The 19,534-nt window shown below is 40.3% G+C and overlaps 2 long non-coding RNA genes across 3 annotated transcripts; one reads left to right on the top strand and one right to left on the bottom strand.

Moving 5' to 3' along the window:
- Nucleotides 1-4,996: 4,996 nt before the first annotated feature.
- LOC134203530 (uncharacterized) lies at nt 4,997-6,706 on the bottom strand. Of its 2 annotated transcripts, none has more exons than XR_009977631.1 (5): nt 6,460-6,706; nt 6,063-6,383; nt 5,805-5,946; nt 5,418-5,744; nt 4,997-5,369 (listed from the first exon to the last, which is right to left on the bottom strand). It is a non-coding gene; the product is annotated as an uncharacterized LOC134203530 (long non-coding RNA). The 2 variants fall into 2 exon arrangements; XR_009977630.1 differs by having other exon boundaries at nt 4,997-5,356; nt 6,460-6,703.
- A 3,445-nt stretch (nt 6,707-10,151) lies between these two features.
- LOC134203531 (uncharacterized) lies at nt 10,152-19,348 on the top strand. Its single transcript, XR_009977632.1, has 4 exons — nt 10,152-10,200; nt 11,137-11,570; nt 11,639-11,859; nt 19,138-19,348. It is a non-coding gene; the product is annotated as an uncharacterized LOC134203531 (long non-coding RNA).
- The last annotated feature ends 186 nt before the right edge of the window (nt 19,349-19,534 follow it).

Below are 19,534 nucleotides of genomic sequence, written 5' to 3' on the forward strand. Positions count from 1 at the left end.
ATAGCGAGCACCCCTGGCGTCACATTCGCCAGCGGACCACACCCGGCGGGGTGCGCGACGTCGGGAGCACGTTGGGTCCGATTGGTCGCAACTTGAGGAAATGGAATTCGAGAAGATTTCCCTGCAAGGCAAGGTGGACAAACCTGCCGGATCCCGCAGTCCTGTAGGTGGAAGTCTTCAGACAGCTTTTCCTTCTGGATCTTCTCCAACACCGCTGGGTCCTGATGGCCGAAACGGCGGTGCCATGTATGCTGGCAACTCTGCAAGTGTCGGGCCTCCGTACCCAAACGAGCTTCTTCTGCCAATTTCAAAGCAAACAAATTTCCACGGGGTTCTGCCACCGCAACCACTTTGCCTTGTGCAGATAAAATATCACATCGCGAACCACTAAATTCCACTTTCAATCCTCTCTTCACAAGTTTCCTCACTGATATGAGTCCGCAGTCTAGTGAAGGAACGTACAGCACGTCTTTGAACGGAATGTCAACCAAACGGTTCTGCCCGTTTACACATTTCACTGTTCCATCTCCGATTCCACCGGACATCGTTTCAGACCCGTCGGCCAGTAACACCTTCACTTTAACGCTCGTGTCCAAATCGTCAAAAAGCGATCTATCGCTCGTCATATGGCTGGAACACCCACTATCAACGATCCATGGTCCACTACATTTCATTCCAACCCCAAAACATATCGCCGAATTACGTTCTTCGGCCTGCTTGGCCTTCGCACTACCGGACATTGATTTGGCATCGCGCCTCACATCACTACCGATCGGGCCGCTTTTCGGCTGTTGTGGACAATTTCGTCGAAAATGTCCGGGCTTACCGCACTGATAACACACCCTTTCACTCTTCTTCTTCTTGCTATGCATCTTCATTGCCTTTTCGCCGGAATTGCCAGATCGCTCCCGCCGCCGCTGGTGCTCATCGATCAATTTCTGCTTCACCAGCTCCAATGTCTGATCGGCATCTGGTCTACCTTCCAAAGCGGTAACCAAACTGCCGTAAGATTCTGGCAAGCTCCTGTAGATCATGGCTATTTTGAGCGGCATCTCCATTTTCTGGCCAGCACAGTCCAACTTGTCGAAAAGCTCTTCGAGCTCATATAGGTGCCGGTCGATATCACCCCCTTCGTCCATATTCAAACTACATATGCGACGAAGCAGTGAAACTCTCGATGTCATCGTCGCTTTCTCGTGGAAGTCTTTAAGTTTGTTCCACGCATCTACTGCCGACACAGCACCACGCACTAGATTCAGCTGGCTGTCCTCAATACACAGGACAATCATGGCCAGCGCTTTTTCGTCACTAACCGTCCAGTCATCGTCGACCGGCTGCGGTGCTGGGTCTCTAATCACGTACCACAGCTCCTCGCGCTTCAAGTACATTTCCATGCGCGTTTTCCACACGGGGAAATTTTGGTTGTTGAGACGAGCGAACAGAAATTTCTCACTCATTTTCTTCTCCGATCGACACTCGTACCGCGAACGAAAATCAAACTTGCCGTCGGGCTCTTTCACCCGTCGTTCCCGAAATTTCTTTCTTCCTCAAACACACCAACGACCGAAAACGCGCACTGCTCGAGTTTACTCCCAACAATCACACGCACACTATCACGATCGCATGATGCCTTGCAGCTCGAGCCGAATGCAAATGCCGAACGAACTGTACCGACTGTACCCACGCCGAAAAAACTTTTTCGCTCTTTAATGGCTTCCTTAAAGCCGTTTTCTTCGTCCCGAAACACCTTTTCCATGCACTGCACTGGGTCCAAAACCTGATGGGATATGCAGAGTGGACCGTCGGACAGAACCGACACACAACAGGCCAGTGGATTCACCGGAACGGATGTGACACGGATAAAGTAAAAGGACGCTTAACACACGCGAGACTCGTTTCAATACGTCTTTATTACACAGATTTAGGTACATAGCTGAATGGAAATATTCACTGCCTTCTCGGGCTTCTCTCAGTGTTGCCAGTGCGGCTGGTGTGTAGTGACGGCGTAACAATATACGCTGCCCCTACTTTATTGTCGCGCTCTTTTTAAACGCTCAACTCTTCGCGGTGATAACGCGCAAGCAAAGATTGCGCAGCAGCGCGCCCATAAGTTTTTACACAGGGTGTGAGTCTGTGCTGTTTAATTTAATAAGCCGCCGAATGGGGTTGCCATACACGCTTAGTTCAGTTCACCCAAACATGGGTGAAGAGTACCTACACTCAAATAAAACGAATGATATTTTTTAAATGTTCTTGCACTTAAAATCTTAACTGGAGGCTTAATTTAAGATTTATGTGTGCCTAATAAAAATTATGCATAGGGTTTTTGAAATACAATATTGAGTTAGTTGAATTTGAAGTGCATGTACATAAAAGACCTGTCAAAAAGAAAAACTGAAAATCAAAAAGAAAACAGGAGCGGAGCAGCGGGAACCATCAGTTGTTGAACTGTACTGCAATGTCGGATGTGATGGAATCGTAAGCTTTGTTTTTTCACTCTTCGCAATAAAACGCTAAATTGTATTTCTTTTTCTTTTAGGAACCCACTGCCAGCGTATAGAAAAGCCGGTTTCCCTGAAAAAAACAACAAAGTTCCCCCACACGCGAGGGAAGAGAAAAATGCACTTACTCCATCTTCAGATCAAGACCTTCGTTGTCTCGCAACAGCACCAGCAGAGAGTAGGCAAACTAAATATTCAAATCAGCAGGCGGACCAAATGATTGATGATGGAGCAGCGCAAATAAAACTCTACAACCTATTTTTACGGTGCGTTTCTTTGGAATAACGCAGGAGGTGGAGCCAGCGCTTGGTCAATTCAGGTTATGTACTTCCAAGGCCGTGTCCGACAAACTGGTCACCGAAAATGTGAAGCATTGAGAAATTCTGGATTAGAGTAGAGTGGGGCAAGAGTGCGCGTGGGGTAAGAGTACGTTTTCGATTTTTTAAGTTATGAAAAAGATAAACTAGCAGCACTGCATCAGTTTGACAGGTATTCTGGCCAACTTTTATCATGTGTAATTGTAAACGATTTGAATAAACAACAAGGGAGATATGGAGTTAGATAACTTTTTGGTCATTTTGCTAAAAATGATTGGATTTCCGCAACTAGTATTTCATTACCATATATACGTTCAATCAGGTGAACATTATACCATTTCGATAACCTATTGTATAGAGTACTTTATGGTACAGAACACCAATCCGGTTGGTTTTCCAAAAAGTCAAAACCATTACTTGAATAATTTTTGGGACTGTGGGGTAAAAGTACGCAGGAACCGGTGGGGCAAGAGTACGCATATGAATCTTCAAGTTATGATGTCAAACCCGTATCTGCGGCCGAAATAAGACTTCTTCCAAAGCGTAAAGATCCACAACTAAGAAAAAAGGGACAGAATTTGAAATTATCACAAGTTTTTAGGATAAGTTGAAGTAATTCGGTGTTAGAAAGGACTTAGCGAACAAAGCACTGAAGCGAAATAATGAAATTGTATTAGGACTTGTTGTACACCTAAACATAGTACGAAAACACAATTTCATCTAAATGATAATTTCATTTAATCAAAAGAAACATTCATAAATTACGCAACGTTTAGCTGGGAGGGGTTGCGAGATGTATGACGATCCATATAATTTTTAGAGGATTCATACAAATAGTGTAAGATATGGGGAGGGTGATGAAAATTTTACGTTACGTGATTGATGGACTTTCTTTAAGGAAAATGCCTTTGTATACGCCACGCGAAACCTGATATATATTTTTACCTCTGTAGTTTTTTGTATATATAAAAAACAATGGTTTTTCGTATGAAAGTGCACATTTTTAGGACCCCCTCCCCCTTTAAGAGTTACGTAATCTTTGAACATTCCCTAATATATGCTCATTAAACATCAATTAAATGTTATTAACTCTTATTTGTGTTAATATATACTTAAAGCACATGATTGGATAAATGCGTACTCTTACCCCACCCGATGCGCACTTTTACCCCACCGGTGGGGTAAGAGTGCGTTTTTCACTTGTCTTGCAATAAGGGTTCTACTAAAACGAATCTCAATAATTTCAATATTTTTTCCACTGGGTAACATAAAGGAAGAGTATATGAATCATCGACACTAATTTGATATGTAGAAGCTTGCTTCATAAGAGCCACATGATCGATTGAAAACTAAGTGCGTACTCTTGCCCCACTCTACTCTACCCCCTTTTCAACAGCGGATGTTGTTCGGAGCTTTCCAGTGTGTTGCAGATCTGGCATAGAACATGCAATCGTAAGTTAATTTGCTGTTAGTCATGATGAAGCCTATTTTGTATATTTATTTACTTCTACAGGATTGATTATATCCGGCGGCACCTGGTTTTGATCTCCATGCGATTTTCCTTCGTTTTAGGAAACCCGTTTTCCCGAAGCTATCGATATTTCAGTTTCCCGCCAACAAACATGAAGAATCGAGTTAAAAATATAAAATATATATATACACATCTAATTGGAAATAAATGAAAATTCAATAATTAAGTGTGTAGACTCATTTTGAATAGAATTGCAAAATATTGCTTTCTGCTGTAATAAACATGTTTGAAATTAAGTGCAATACTAATGGATTAATTGCGATGCTTCTGTTTAAAATCTATGTCTTTCTCTTATTGTGTTATAAAAGTTCTGCACATACAATTTATCATGGTTGAATCAACGTACAATTATTACAGCCGCACATACTTTATAAAAGCCAAAGTAACTGATCAAATTTTATGTGCAAAAATTATAGAAATAATATGCAATTTATTCTGAGTGTATAATCGCCAAAAAGTGCACATACGTATTTATGGGTGAATCAGAATTTACCCATATTTGAGTACATGCCAATTTAAGAAATATTGGTAATGTTTACCTATTTATGGGTACTTTATTATAGGTGAAATTTACTCACATATGAGTGAACTTTTTTTGTTTTGGAATTAAAAATCGGATTGGATAAACAAATGCAAACAAGTGCAAATTTTCGTCGTTTTATATCTATTATCAGCTGGCAGCTTTTTGGCCTGCCTTTTTAATCAAATTTCAAAATATTAATATATTTACGATGTACAGCTTTTATCAACCCGTGTATTCGTTGTTGGACGTTGGGCTTTGGTTGCCGAAAGATTAAAATCACCCGATCGACGATACCAGAACTGGCGACGGCTGGATGATCAGCAGCAGCTTGGAGTCAGTAAGCGTTAACCGCAGCACCTGCTAGTTAACCGGGTCACCTGCTAGCCTGCTCCGCAGTAGCCGTGTAGGGATCTATTAGGATGCTGGAAGCTTGGCTAGAAGTACGGTAAAAAATCCGTTCCGTCATCACCACAAGTGCAAAGACCTAAAAATGTATTCTAAATCAAAATAAAAACTAAATTATGTTATACGAATAAATAGCTTACCATTAAATCAAGATCTTCGGTTTGGAAGCTACTTTAACATCCCATAGTAAAATCTGCCCTCGGTACGAAAAAGCAGCAGCCTTTGTTTTCAGTCCGATTCGCGCAAATGTTCACGTTCTCTCTCGCGATATGTCGACGGCTCCGCTAAAGATTGTTCCTCCAATGGCCTGCTAACCTCCTTCATTATCTATCGTTCGCAGTTGCTTCTGGGGAAGCTCTGGACCCGTCAAATCCAGAATGGTTGTTGTCCAATAAAGCTTTCTTCGTGGTATATGACAGCTGATCAGCTTGGTGAAACAAACGGTTTTCCGCAGCATGCTTATTGTTCTAAAAAATATGGTTAATTATAATAAAGTTACTACAATTTCATTGAACAAAATAAATTACCAGTTGAATAAAAATATATATTACAGCAGCAGGATCGAAAAGCAGCGAATGAATGGATTTCGCTACGAGCAGGAATCGTAGCACCGGGACAGACAGCGAATGAGGGGGATAACAACAGGAGCATCGGAGGCAAAAGGTGGATCTGAAATTAATAGTTTAAAATTTTATAAATAACTGAATTAGAATTCTTGAATTATTTATCTCACTCACAAGAAATTATTTCTTACAATATCGAATTCAAAACAAATTTATACTTACTTGGTTTAAAAAGAAATCAGCATCCCTTTAGTGCCCACATGCTATTTCTTCCTTGCGTTTCCTGTATTTTCAATGGTTCGTGGTCAGCTATCTGAGCAGAGATGGTTCTCTCCGCCGATGGTTCGGGAACTATTGTTTTCTATAATCGTTGATCGCCATGGCACCAGGTGCGCGAAGCAACATATTGTCCCGTTTGTGATCAGCAATTGTCAGCTATCCGAGGAGAGATGGTTCCGCCGATGGTTCGGGAACTTTTCTGTTTCCTCGTTGATCTCGCCATGTAAACCTTCGAGGAAGCCGATATGGTGCTGCCGACCGGTGCTGGAAAAAATGTTCAAAAAGTTGCAACCTATACGTTGTGTATCGAAAACCAATAAATATTATCAAAAATAGTTACCTTGAATATATTCGGATCAAAGATTATCAATTTTGACTGTCCGGTAATTGATAAAAATAGGAAAAAAATTACTTGCGACGACGACGACATTGACGCGGCGACCATCAGTTTGGATTTGTTTATGTTCAATTTTTCACCCAAATATGGGTAAATGCGATTACTCAAAAATAGGTGAAGTCGGTTTTGTCGGAATATCAGTAAACTTTACCGATTTTTTGAGTATGTTTTACTAATAATATAAGTATAATTGCATTTACCCATATATGAGTGAATGAAGTACCCATAAATAAGTAAACCAATCTAAGCGTGTAGTTGAATAGCCGCCGTGTGTAAAGTAAATGGGCGCGCTCCAGCGCATTTCAACGGAGGCTGATTGAGATGATCACGATCTGAGTGTTTTTCTTGGGATGCATAATATTATAGCTGACAATTTCTACCAAGATTTGAATCCTTGCATGAAACTGTTTATAATCAAATAAATCATGATTGAAAGTCAAAGCATAAACAAAGTATTGTGTTTTCTTGTTTCTATAATTTTTTTATTCATTCTTCACAACTAAAAAACAAAAAGCTATAATTTACAGTACTTCGGTAATACGTTACCGAATAATCGGTAAATTTGACATTCCAGCTCTTCGTTGCATTTTACAAATCGTTCACTGAGGAAAATGGACGTATGATTTTCAATCAAACGCCTTATGAAAATTTGCCACAAGGAATCGGTATGAATTTCAATATGTTGCCTTATGAATGATGATTTTCATTTGAAAAAAAGTGAAACGCGGCAGACTGGGTTCGAACCATGGACGTCGGGGTCGGGAGGCCCGTATGTATACCACACGCCCATCGACGCTTGATTACTCGGGAAGGTAACTGCGTATCAGAAGCACTGTTGGTGGAATAATCAGTCGAAGATTCATAAGGCGCCAGTTATGAATTTCGATAGTCCAGTTCGCTGAGTGTTCGGTAATCTTTTGGTTTACCGAAGTCATTACCGAAAGTTCAGTTGTTGAGAATTCGGTAAATGAATCACCGAATTCGGTAACTTTTCCTAAGTGTGCATGTTGCCCAAAATGTTGTTTAGTACGACAATGTCAACAGAAGGCGCTAGTGTGACATGTCAAATCTAAAGGTAAACGATTCGCACGTCTCTAGGTGTGAAAGGTGTGAAACTAGTAATCAGTTAAATTTAGAACGACCGTTCCAAGCATGGAAGATGGAAATTTCATCAGTGTTACGTCTGTTTGTCTGTGCCTCAAGTGGGTTCCCCAGGTAAGAGCAAGATTACCGGTGGTGATTTTAAGCCGTTTGGCAGCGCAGTAGCGCAGTATCATTAAGCCCCAAACGCAATACAACGGAACGGCGACGGAAACGGAAAATTTGACAGTTAGCCCATATATTTTCTGTCAAATTTGCCGTTTCCGTCACCGTTCCTTTCCCTTTTTGTGGCACAGACCTGTTGGTCCATATTAGGTTCTGCAGCATGACGTCACGAATGAATTCGGTCCTCGTCAAATGAACTTTTTTGACAGTTCAGTAGTACTTTCCACTGACTCCGACGAGGACTCCGACAAAGTTCGAGTTCGTGATTGGTTGGCTGCCCCCGAGTCCAACGCGTAGTACTACTAATCTGTCATCAGTTTGAGGTTAGATACAGACGCTGCAGAACCTAATATACCGTCACCGTTCCGTTGTATTGCGTTTGGGGCTTTACTTGACACTTTACCAGTCGCTACACTGAACCAAAGACCCCACCTATAAACGACTGATTTTTAATTCCACCCATCGATGAAGCTGCTCATCCCATAAGTGTATGAAGTACCAGAGCGGATGACTCGCTTTTGAAAGTTCGAATGAAAATCATCCGAGAACAGGATGTTTTGAAATACCAATGTTAAATGAGCTGTCATATTACATGTGTTGTAAAGTGCTGACAATAGAAAACCATTTGGGTGTTGGATGATTAGTAGTTCAACAGCGCCCTTAAACGAAAATCATTCGATCATGAAATGTTTTTCTACTGACTGATGAGATTTTTCTGTGCCACCCGTGCCGAGTTCATTTTATTACGCCATTATTTTGTTTGGTCGTGGATTTGTTCGAGCTCGAGGAGTACTTTGCAGAAAAATATTTATTTTTGATTCACGGTAAGTAAATGTGCATTGTGATTAAATAATTTATCAGCTGATTACTTTATTTCTTATGACTGACAAGAAAACGTACGAGTATTTCGAGGATCTGCCGTTGTAATACCCGGGCGACAGTAAATAAAAATGTTGGAAAAATGCAGAAGTTATCAGCACGGCATGTACGTGGGAGGTCCCTACGTAGTTCTAATTTTCTAATCTTGGAGGCCTTTGGAACAGCTGAAAATGTGGAGCGCCAAGCCGTCGGCATCGCTGCTCTGCTGGGGCAGAATTTCGGCCTAATCCAACAGATCGGCCATACCCTGGCGAAAGGCACCCATCGACTACCACAAGGTGAGAAGCTCTACAAACAGGCCAAGTCCAGGGCTCCAGGCACGATGAAACATCGATTCAACCTTCCTTCCGTCCGTGTACAAACAAAGTTGGTGCTAGTGTTGGGAGAATAGAATTATGAAGCAGAGGTCAACATTTGATGGTCGGTCCCAGTTCTACATTGTTTGATGCCATCATAAATTATTGTATATTGAATACATCAGTGAGGTATTGTAGTGTTACGTAATAAAACAAAGTTTTAGCAGCCAAAATTACTCTATATTTTTATAATCTGTTCCTGTTTTCTTTCTGTGAAAATCCATTATATAAAAATTGGAAAATAATTCCAATTGGTTCCCCACACGAAAACGCACCAAATTTCATACAAAAATCATATTTAATTCCTCTGATAAATGTCTTAACCCTTTCTGGAAATGAATTAGTTTATCATTCGGTGTTCTTAAGAAAATCATTTCGCAACGGTATGATACTCTTATGAATTCTTGTCATCCACCTGCAAAAACATCGAATGATGATCATCCAGAAAGCGGATGACAATCGTTAAAGGGCGGTAGCATATCACTTAGCAGTCGTTTTCAAACGGATGCTTTGGTTCACAGCAAAAAGAAATGTAATATGCATCAATGTAATTGGGGCGACGTACCTAAATACAGATGTAAAGCCGAATTTCGGATGTACATTTATATAGTTTTGTATGTCATATGAAAATTACACCGAAACAGATTCACGATTTTTCTCTACGTTGTCTATGTGTAATATTCGAACATAAAAACATTGCAAATCACATCGAAATGAATGCAACCCAGTGGTTCTGATTTGCTTGTGTAATACCGTGGACCCCCGATAATTTGAACGGTACCTCATTCAAATTAACGGGGTTCACTTTTAATTTGAACTTCTGGTTACTCTATAAGCATCAGAAAAACTGGTTTCTGGCTGCTCTCTTTACTGGTTTGTTTTGATTCTGCGTTCCATTTCACGATGTTCCATTTTTCTTCTCTCGATTCCACGTGGTAAATGACGTTTGAACCATTTCTAATTTGAACGATGTTCAAACCAACGGGGTTCAAATTAAAAAGTGTTCAGATTAAAAACGGTCATATTACCGGGGGTCCACTTACACAAATTCAATGTGTTATTGCATTTAAACCGAACACACATTTAAATCTCGCAACACTGCCCAGTTGTGTCTGATTTGTGCGGAGAAGCCGACGACGCCATATTTATTTTTCATTCCATCATAATCGTTTGCAGTTGTACGGTAAGGGCATCTTTAGTAAAGTTACAGTTATAGTTATATTTATTTCCCGAGTTTTACATTTTATAACTGTCAAAGATATAGAACAAGAAATGCATCTTCAGTTGCAGTTATAAGCTGCACTTGTTTTATACTGGAAAACGAAAAAATTATCTTCCGAGGCCAATTCAAATGTCAAACTGTTATGCTGTCGATGAAATAGTATTTTTTGTAGCCGATGACGTCATCTTCTATTGTTTTGAACGAAATAAAACTCGAGTAAATTCTGTTGCAAACTCGTGCAAAAATACAACTGAGCAGTATTCCAGTTATAAATTTCCCGACGAAACTGTTCGAATTTTTAAAACTATAACGTCTGTTGAAGATGGCATTTTTACAGTTTCAATTTCATTTCCTAACTCCCATACGATTTATAACTCTACTAAGAGTGAAATCAGGAATGATTCAGTTTCATTCCAAATTTTCGACCACTATTCTAGTTTGAATATGAGCCAAAATAGAACAAACTCACAGGCTTCCACAGCAGTGTTCTATTCATGTTTGATTTTTTTCCATTAAATGAAATAATTATGTTGCTGCTGAGGAAGATGCGGTAAATGCAAAGTGGATTGATCCGTACATAAAATGACGCATTCATGAAACAAAACAATTGAAAAATATTTGAATCTCGTTATTCTTTCGTGCTTCAAATCTACAAAAAATAGAGCTGAACGGTACACCAGTTTTAGGCTTTTGAATCTCGACTGTTATAAAAAATGAATCTTGAGCCACTGCTGAGAAAGTACATGATTCAGATTCATATTCAAACTGACAGCCCCGAACGATTTGAATCACTGCTGATTTTACCCTAAAGATGCCCTTGTGTTATTTATATTCGTATATAACCATCAAATATAATATATTGTAACAAATAATGAAAGAATTATTTATATTTTTCAGCATTATTAGCGTTTTAGCAGTATGAGGCCTTCAAAAACAAGAACGCAGACCCGATCGTTCTCAAATCCGGAGATTTTACGTGTGATCCTAAACCATCGGCAACTTTCATCGCCACCAGCTGGCAAACAGGCAGACTCCAGTGCGACGGTCCCGCCTGTTGATGACAGTGGCCGGAAAAGTAAGACCCTCCTGCGCGCACACGGTCACCTATCTGGTATGCACTTTTCGCAGTTTCGCAATGACCTGTTGGCTACTGGTTTCCCACACTGCCTGCTGGCACATCCAAAGAGGACAGACAGCTCCATATCAAACGCAGTATTAGTTTTCGATATATCAGCGAAGGGTGAAAACCGTTGGATTCCATCCTGCGATCGATTGCCTACTCTATTAAATTGTTGTGAGGTGGGCCCTAAGTTACCTACAGGAGTCATTTGGTGAGTATATTATTAGATTGAAGAAAGATGGTACACTAAACATATTTCTCTGTTTGCAATACTTACAGCGAATTCAATGCCACTCGGCTGGCTGCGGAAAATAATATTTAGGAACTCGAGGACCTTGTCAGTTGGGCAGACGCTGAAATTTGATTGATAAGTTTGGCATTTATACAAGCTATTCCACGTCGGCATGTGTGATACTAAGATATCGTAGTACATATTTGGAAGTAACGGGCAAGGAAGGAAGGTCAAGAGGACAGTACATAATTCTTTCGGGAACTCAAATGTAATCTTATTAGAATTCTGTTTTGAGTTCTGAAAAGAAAAGACAGGATCACCGTTCTGAAATGAAACCCCTCTGGATTCCGAATGGAATTCTAAATAGAAACATTTTGGAATACCGAAAGGAATCGCTTTGGGATTCCGCAGGGAATCTTTTCATGCTTCCGTAGGTGATCTTCTTAGGATGCTAAAGGGAATCCTTCCGGGGTTCCAAAGTACATACTACCTGGATTCCGAACGGAATCCTTTGGGATTCCAAAAGTAATCCTTTAGGGATTTCAAAAGGAATCCTGTTGGGACTCCTAAAGATATCTTTCTGCGATTCTAAGATAGATCCTTATGAGATTCCAAGAGGAAATTTTTTGAGATTCTATGAGTAATGCTTATAGGATTCTAAGAGCAATCCTTTTAGTTTTTGATTTAAAAAATATCATTTTGGGATTCCAGAAGGAATACTTTTTCGATTCAAAAAGCAATCCTTCAGGGATTCCAAAGGATATCTTTCTGCGATTCGGAAAGGATTGCTTTTAAGATTCCAAGAGGAATTCTTCTGGGGTTCCAAGAGGAATCCTTTTAGGATTCCACAACGAATCATTTTCAAAATCCAAGACATCCTTTTGGGATTCCAAGAGAAATCTTCTGGATTTCCGAATAAAATATGTTTTGAGATTCCAAGAGAATCCTTTTGGGATTCCACGAGTAACCCTTCTGGGATTCCAAGAGGGGTTTTTTTTAAATTTCAATAGGAATCCTTTTGCGATTCCAAGAGGATTTTTTTCGGGATTCTAAAAAAATCTTTTAGATTTCATAGGCAATCCAATTGTGATTCCTAAAAGATATCCTTCTGCGATTTCGTGAAGAATACTTTTAGGATTCAAAGAGGCATCCTTCTGGGATTTCACGAGAAATCCTGCTAGCGTTCCAAGAGTTGTCCTTCTTGGATTCTAAGAGGAATCCTTCTGGGATTCTAAGAGGAATCCTTCTGGGATTCTAAGAGGAGTCATTTTATGATTCCAAAACGAATTCTGTTTGGATTGCAAAAGTGACCCTGTAGGATTATGTCCATTTAGGATTCCACGAGGAACCCACATGTGGTTCCAAGAGTAATCGCTCTTGGATTCCAAAAGGAATCCGTTTGAGATTCCAACAGGAATCGTTCTAGAAAGTTAAGAGGAATCCTTCAGGGATTTCAAGAAGAAATCTTTTCGGGTGCCAAAGAAAAATCATTTTTAGAAAACAATCCAGTTGAGTTGGGATTCCAAAAGATGTCCTTCTGCGATTCCGAGTAAAATCCTTCTGGGATTCAAAGAGTAGTCCTTCTGAGATTCAAAGAGGAATCCTTTTTTTATTACGAAATAATACTTTAAGGATTTCAAAGGGAATCCTTTGGGGAACAAAAAGATATCCTTCTGCGATTCCAAAATTAATCTTTCTGGGGTTCTAAATAGAATCCTTTATTGATTCAAAGAGGAATTCTTTTGAGATTCTATTAGGAATCCTTTTAGGACGTCAAGAGGAATACTTTTATAAAAGAAATTTGTTTTGGATTTCACAAAAACCTTTTGGGATTCCAAGATAAATCCTTCTGCTTTCCTAGACTAATCCTTCTGGGATTCTAAAAGAAATCTATTTTAGTTTCCAAAAGATATCCTTCTGCGATTCCGTTAGAAATTCTTCTGAGATTCCAAAAGAAATCTCTCTGGGGTTCCAAGAGGATTTCTTCTGGTATTCCAAAAAGAATTCTTTTTACGATTTCAAGAGAAATTTTTTTGGGATTCTAAGCGCAGTCCTCTTGGAATTCCAACCAAAAGATATAACTTTTGGATTTCGAAAGGAATGCTTTTAAGATTTAAAGAGGCATCCTTATGGGATTCCAAGAGAAATCCTTCTGCGGTTCCAAGAAGAATGCTTCTGGAATTCCAAAAGAAATCCTTTTTAGTCTTTTTGGGATTCCAAGAGTAGTCCTTCTGGGATTCCAAGAATAGTCCTTCTGGGATTCCAAGAGGAATTCTTCTGAGGTTTCAAAAATATTCTAAGTTACATCCTTTTGAGATTCCAAGAGCAATCCTTCTGGTGTTCCAAAAAGAGAAAGATATAACTTTTGGATTTCGAAAGGAATGCTTTTAAGATTTAAAGAGGCATCCTTATGGGATTCCAAGAGAAATCCTTCTGCGGTTCCAAGAAGAATGCTTCTGGAATTCCAAAAGAAATCCTTTTTAGATTCCAAATCCTAGTTGGGATTCCAAAAAAACCTCTGCGATTTCTTTCTGTGATTCCAAGAGTAGTCTTTTTGGGATTCCAAGAGTAGTCCTTCTGGTATTCCAAGAATAGTCCTTCTGGGATTCCAAGAGGAATTCTTCTGAGGTTTCAAAAATATTCTAAGTTACATCCTTTTGAGATTCCAAGAGCAATCCTTCTGGTGTTCCAAAAAGAATCATTTTAGGATTCCAATAGAAATCCTTTTGGGATTCCTAGAGCAATCCTTTTGGGATTTCAAGAGCAGTTCTTTTAGGATTTCAAGATCAATCCTTCTGGGATTCCAAAAGATATCCCTCTGGGATTTCGAGAGGAATAATGCTTTTATGATTCCAAGAGGCATCCTTCTGGGATTCCAGGAGAAATCGTTCTGCGGTTCCAAGATGAATCCTTCTGGGATTTCAAAAGGAATCCTTTTGGTTTTCCAAGAGGAATTCTTATGGTATTCCAAGAGAAATCATTTTAGGTTTTCGAATTAAATTACTTTTGGGATTCCAAGAGAAATCTATTTCGGATTACAAAAGGAATCCTTCTGGGTTTCCAAGAGTAATTCTAATAGGATTCCAAGAGGAATCCTTTTGAGATTCTGATGAAAATCAATTTAAAATTTTGCGATTATTATAGATATTTTGGAATCCATTAGAATTCACTTAGAATATTTTTGGAATCCCGGAAGGACTACACTTGCAACCCTAGAAGGATTCCTTTCGAAATCGCAGAAGGATATCTTTTGGAAACCCTACTGTATTGCTTTTGGAATCTAAAAATACTTTCTTTTGGAATCCCAGAAGGTTTCTTCTTGAAATCCCAAAAGAATTGCTCTTGGAATCGCAAAAGGATTCCTCCTGAAATTCTAAAGTGATACCCATTAGATTTTCAAACGGATTTCTCTTGAAATCCCAGATAGATTACTGTTCGAAACCCAGCAGGATTTCTCTTGGAATCCCAGAGGATACCGCTTGGAATCCCAGAAGGATTGCTCTTGGAATCCTAAAATGATTGCTTTTGGAATCCCAAAAGGCTTTCTCTTGGAATCCCAAAAGGATTCTTTTTTGGAACACCAGCAGAACACCAGCTTATGGAATCAAAGAAGGATTGCTCTTGGAACCCAAGCAGTAATTTAATTCGGAATCCCAAAAAGATTTTGCTTGGAGTCCCAGAAGGATTATATATGAAGTCCCAGAAAGATTTCTTTTGGAATCTCAGAAGAATTTCTCTTAAAAACGCAGATATCTTTCGGAATCCCAGCTGGAAGAATTCCCCTTGGAATCCCGCAAGGATTCCCCTTGGAATCCCGCAAGGATTCCCCTTGGAATCCCGCAAGGATTCCCCTTGGAATCTCACAAGGATTCCCCTTGGAATCCCGGAAGGATTCCCCTTGGAATCCCGGAAGGATTCCCCTTGGAATCCCGGAAGGATTCCCCTTGGAATCCCGGAAGGATTCCCCTTGGAATCCCGGAAGGATTCCCCTTGGAATCCCGGAAGAATTCCATTGGAATCCCGGAAGGATTCCCCTTGGAATCCCGGAAGGATTCCCCTTGGAATCCCGGAAGGATTCCCCTTGGAATCCCGCAAGGATTCCCCTTGGAATCCCGCAAGGATTCCCTTTGGAATCCCGCAAGGATTCCCTTTGGAATCCCGCAAGGATTCCCTTTGGAATCCCGCAAGGATTCCCTTTGGAATCCCGCAAGGATTCCCTTTGGAATCCCGCAAGGATTCCCTTTGGAATCCCGCAAGGATTCCCCTTGGAATCCCGCAAGGATTCCCCTTGGAATCCCGGAAGGATTCTCCTTGAAATCCCGGAAAGATTCCCCTTGGAATCCCGGAAAGATTCCCCTTGGAATCCCGGAAGGATTCCCCTTGGAATCCCGGAAGGATTCTCCTATAAATCCCGAAAGGATTTTCCTTGGAAGAATTCCCCTTGGAATCCCGGAAGGATTCCCCTTGGAATCCCGGAAGGATTCCCCTTGGAATCCCGGAAGGATTCCCCTTGGAATCCCGGAAGGATTCCCCTTGGAATCCCGGAAGGATTCCCCTTGGAATCCCGGAAGGATTCCCCTTGGAATCCCGGAAGGATTCCCCTTGGAATCCCGGAAGGATTCCCCTTGGAATACCGGAAGGTTTCCTTGGAATCGGAAGGATTCCCTTGGAATCCCGGAAGGATTCCTTGGAATCGGAAGGATTCCTTGGAATCCCGGAAGGATTCCTTGGAATCCCGGAAGGATTCCTTGGAATCCCGGAAGGATTCCTTGGAATCCGGAAGGATTCCCTTGGAATCCCGGAAGGATTCCCTTGGAATCCCGGAAGGATTCCCTTGGAATCGGAAGGATTCCCTTGAATCGGAAGGATTCCCTTGAATCCCGGAAGGATTTTCCTTGGAATCCCGGAAGGATTCCCCTTGGAATCCCGGAAGGATTCCCCTTGGAATCCCGGAAGGATTCCCCTTGGAATCCCGGAAGGATTCCCCTTGGAATCCCGGAAGGATTCCCCTTGGAATCCCGGAAGGATTCCCCTTGGAATCCCGGAAGGATTCCCCTTGGAATCCCGGAAGGATTCCCCTCGGAATCCCGGAAGGATTCCCCTCGGAATCCCGGAAGGATTCCCCTGGGAATCGAGGTAGGATTCTTTCCGGAATTTCGGAAGTATTTCTTCTGGAATCCTCGAGAGAGTTTCCAAAAGTTATCCTTTTTGGATTTCGATAGGAATACTTTTCTGAGATTTATTTTTAAGTCGGAATCCCGAATTAATTCTCTATGGATTCTCAAAGGGATCTTGTTCGAAGTCGCGAATGTATTCCCTTCAGATTCGCAAATTGATTCCCTTTGGAAACTCGAAAAGATTCTCTTCAGAATTCCGGAAGGATTCCCCTCGGAATCCCGAAAGAATTCTCCTCGGAATCCCGAAATAGTTCTCCCCTTGGAATCCTGGAAGGATTCTCCTATAAATCCCGAAAGGATTTTCCTTGGAATCCCGGAAGGATTCGCCTTGGAATCAAGGAAGGTTTCTTCTCGGAATAAAGGAAGGATTTTTCTCGGAAATTTGGAAGTATCTCTCGGAATCTTAGAGGAATCTTTTAAAGATTCTAAGGGGAATCCTTTTGAGTTTCCAAGAGTAGAGTAGAGTGGGGCAAGAGTGCGCGTGGGGTAAGAGTACGTTTTCGATTTTTGAAGTAATGAAAAAGATAAACTAGCAGCACTGCATCAGTTTGACAGGTATTCTGGCCAACTATTATCATGTGTAATTGTAAACGATTTGAACAAACAACAAGGGAGATATGGAGCTAGATAGCTTTTGGTCATTTTGCTAAAAATAATTGGATTTCCGCAACTAGTATTTCATTACCATATATACGTTCAATCAGGTGAACATTATACCATTTCGATAACCTATTGTATAGAGTACTTTATGGTACAGAACACCAATCCGGTTGGTTTTCCAAGAAGTCAAAACCATCACTTGAATAATTTTTGGGACTGTGGGGTAAAAGTACGCAGGAACCGGTGGGGCAAGAGTACGCATATGAATCTTCAAGTTATGATGTCAAACCCGTATCTCCGGCCGAAATAAGACTTCTTCCAAAGCGTAAAGATCTACAACTAAGAATTCGAAATTATCACAAGTTTTTAGGATAAGTTGAAGTAATTTGGTGTTAGAAAGGACTTAGCGAACAAAGCACTGAAGCGAAATAATGAAATTGTATTAGGACTTGTTGTACACCTAAACATAGTACGAAAACACAATTTCATCTAAATGATAATTTCATTTAATCAAAAGAAACATTCATAAATTACGCAACGTTTTGCTGGGAGGGGTTGTGATATGTGTGACGATCCATATAATTTCTAGAGGATTCATACAAATAGTGTAAGATAGGGGGGGAGGGGTGATGAAATAGCCAAATTTTACGTTACGTGATTGGTGGACTTTCTTTAAGGAAAATGCCTTTGTATACGCCACGCAAAACCTGATATATATTTTTACCTCTGTAGTTTTTTTTGTATATATATAAAAAACAATGGTTTTTCGTATGAAAGTGCACATTTTTAGGACCCCTCCCCCTTTAAGAGTTACGTAATCTTTAAACATTCCCTAATATATGCTCATTAAACATCAATTAAATGTTATTAACTCTTATTTGTGTTAATGTGTACTCAAAGCACATGATTGGATAAATGCGTACTCTTACCCCACCCGATGCGCACTTTTACCCCACCGGTGGGGTAAGAGTGCGTTTTTCACTTGTCTTGCAATAAGGGTTCTACTAAAACGAATTAAAATAATTTCAATATTTTTTCCACTGGGTAACATAAAGGAAGAGTGTATGAATCATCGACACTGATTTGATATGCAGAAGCTTGCTTCATAAGGGCCACATGATCGATTGAAAACTAAGTGCGTACTCTTGCCCCACTCTACTCTAATCCTTTTTGAATTTCGACGGGAATATTTTCGGTTTTCGGAAGAGATTCTTTCTGAGATTTATTTTTAAACTATACCTTCGGAGTCCCGAATGAATTCTCTATGGATTCCCAAAAGGATTTCGTTTGGAATCGCCAATGGATTCCTTTCAGAGTCGCAAATGGATTCCCTTCAGAGTCTCGAAAGCATTCTTTTCGGAGTCCCGGAAGGATTCCCCTCGGAGTCATGGAAAAATTCTACTCATAATCCTAGAAGGATTCCACTCAGATTCCTAGAAAGATTCCTCTCCGAATGCTGGAGGGATTTCTGTCGGAATCGCGGAAGGATTCTTCTCGGAATCCCCGAAGGATTCCCCTCGGAGTCGCGAAAGGATTCCCCTCGGATTCATAAAAGGATTTTTTCCCTTCGGAATATTGAAAGGATTATCTGAGTCTGAGGAATTCTCGAATGAACTGACCGGAATTTGAACATTTTCTCTGAAATTTCAATGCATCTTAGAAGTATTCTCCCCAGGATTGTGGAAAGCTGTCCTTCTGTAAGACTCCTTCCGGAATCCTGAAATCCAAATCATGATTAATTAACAGTAATCTATCGGTATTTCTCGTAGGGCTGCGGTACCCAAGGCGTCTGTGCCGAGGCTAGCAGCAGCTGATGCACACTGCCCATGACAATTATATACTATTATGAGTTAATTTCATGCAATTTAATTATATATATTTTCAAGATACAGATCCGGTAGGACCAAGGGTAGGACAGATATGATATAAAGAAGAGAGACATGAAATTTATAAAACTATTATTTATTACGTTGAAAAAAACACAAGAATGTTTATAATAAAATTATTTTATGTGGTAAAAAATTGAAGTCAATTTATTTAATGAAAAAATATTCATAACAACTCGATTCAGAAAAATCCCTGGTTCTATTTTACATACCACTGTTTTACATTGCTCGGATTACGTCGTCTTATTTATTACGTCGGTAAAATTACATCGCTTCTGCT

This window comes from Armigeres subalbatus, unplaced genomic scaffold, assembly GCF_024139115.2.
Source record: "Armigeres subalbatus isolate Guangzhou_Male unplaced genomic scaffold, GZ_Asu_2 Contig1919, whole genome shotgun sequence".
Taxonomy (NCBI): domain Eukaryota; kingdom Metazoa; phylum Arthropoda; class Insecta; order Diptera; family Culicidae; genus Armigeres; species Armigeres subalbatus.